Source organism: Pteropus vampyrus, unplaced genomic scaffold (assembly GCF_000151845.1).
Source record: "Pteropus vampyrus isolate Shadow unplaced genomic scaffold, Pvam_2.0 Scaffold1, whole genome shotgun sequence".
Classification (NCBI taxonomy): Eukaryota; Metazoa; Chordata; class Mammalia; order Chiroptera; family Pteropodidae; genus Pteropus; species Pteropus vampyrus.
This window is the reverse complement of record NW_011888782.1, coordinates 34,815,510-34,817,723: the sequence shown is the minus strand read 5'-3', so window position 1 is coordinate 34,817,723 and position 2,214 is coordinate 34,815,510.

The following is a 2,214-nucleotide window of genomic DNA, read 5'->3' as shown; positions in this document are numbered from 1 at the left end:
ACACGCCCAGAAGCAAAATCTCAAGACTGAGAAAATGCTCTGGAGAATAGTAGTTTTGCAACTTATTTTATACATTAGCATCAAAAGAGAAGATATAAGGAAAGTTATGAAATTCTTTGGTAGTAGTTTAAGGTGGCAGGAGTAAGAGAAGTGGAGAAATCTCTAGGACTGGATAACAAGCAAAGTGGAGAAATACATTCTTTTATATTGGTGGTTACGGGATAGTTCATAATTAACATTTACAGCACACAGGGATGGTATTGTTAGGCAGCTAGTCAGACGTGAATGACAGCGGAACAAGGAATAGGGGCCCAGCTTTGTAACCAGATAAACTTCCCTCGAAGACCTTCCTTAAGCACCTCCCAGAAATACCTCTCTTTTAGGGTTATAAATTACCCAAATCCTAGAGAACAAAGGCCAGAAAAGCTGCTGGCCTAAATCAGCTACAAAAGTATGTGCAGAGAATACTGCCCCTAACTTAGGCCTCATTATACCATCATTATAATCTCATGACTATGCCTGGAAGTTCATGAATCTGATTATAACAATGAATTCTGGGTAAGCACATGCACACTAGGTAAAAGTTATATAGCAGCCAGGTGTCGATCAAGGTGACCTCACTTGCCAATCACCTAGGAACGTCTATAGGACCACCCCATCACTGCCCCCAAATATAATGTAGACCTCTCCCTCCTACAATGTTACAGTTCTCCATCTTCCTTGGCTGTAACCTGTACCCCCGCCACCCCCCCGCCTTAGGGGTAGTAACCTCATTTCCACTTGGCCAGCCAGTTTTAGGCTAGACCTATCTTTTACCTCATAATGAATTTTTAATAAACAAATACTTCTCACATTCACTGAGTTGAAATTCACTTCTTCAGCAATGAAAAGAACCTAGAGGTGTGTGAGTTACCAAAACTCTGATCGCTCCAACGGTAACAGTATGCTGAGAACACGGTAGCAGTGACAAGTTCTCTGATCTTGTGCTCTGGTGCCCGCGATTATGCCCTTAAGAGGTCCAGAATAAAAAAGTACTCCGATTTTTCAAAGATATTTCATCCTAGATGCATAAGAACAATGGAGAGGGTTCACTAAGATAAAGATTGACCTTTCCTTAAGGACCCGCTCTGACCTGCCTGCCCAGTTAGAGATCTGTGATCATACCATCCTGTGTGGTTACTTTTGATCACTGAGCTTGTCACGCCTGCCATGTGCTTCTCTCCACCCCCATAGTTTGGCATGTTTATTATATAGCCCCTTTTATATTCACAATAGAATTCTACCATTTCATTTCTTCAGTGAAGTGTTTTTTATCTCAGCTCATGAATTCATAGAGATCTCTCTCTTCTCCGAATTAATTGCTCTTGTAATCTATCCCGTTAAATTGATTATTATTTTTTATGTGAAGCTGTCTTTTTATGTGAAGCTGTCTTTCTGGTTAAATTTTAAGTTCCTGCTTATGCTAAGTGCCCAATAAAGCTAGTTGACTCTGCCTCTACTGCTTTTACAGAAAATGATTTCCTGCCATATGACTTCCTCAAAATTAAAGCCTATTAGTATTCTCCATGTAAAAAAGTCCTTCATGTACTACAAAGTATTACATTACAAAGTATTAAAACTGCCTCTTGGTCTCATCTTTTTCACTCTCGAATTCTGTTTTTATCCCTAATTTTTGTTTTTGGTTTCTTTCCTTTGGCATCTTCCCAAATACATCTTTGTCTTTTCTTTCTCTTCTATGTTCTTCTTTTTCTCTCTGATTTTAATTGAGGAATCCAAGATGTGTACAGAAGGTAGGAGTCGAGAGTAGGCTGAGCGGTAGCAGCAGCCTTTTACCACATTGAAGGGGAAAAAATGAGAATTTACCAGATTATAATGTGTGTGTGTACATACATACACATGTACACATTCCTGGTAAAAAGAGTTTCATGCAAAAAGGTACAGAGATAAAATCATAAAGTTTTTTCTCATCCACAGCTACGTATTCATTCCCCAGAGCAGTGCCTAGCCCTTATATATTTATTAAATGAATATATCAACAAATCAATCACTCCCATGATGGTCAGTAGCTGCCACCTCTTTTCTTTCTATGTAAACATTAGGCCCATCTTTAGCTTGTCATTCCAGTTATAATATCACTGCCCTAAATTCCCAAGCAGTAAAAATAATAGCTAATATTAACTGAACATGTATATAAGGTGGTAGAGTAGAAAGATA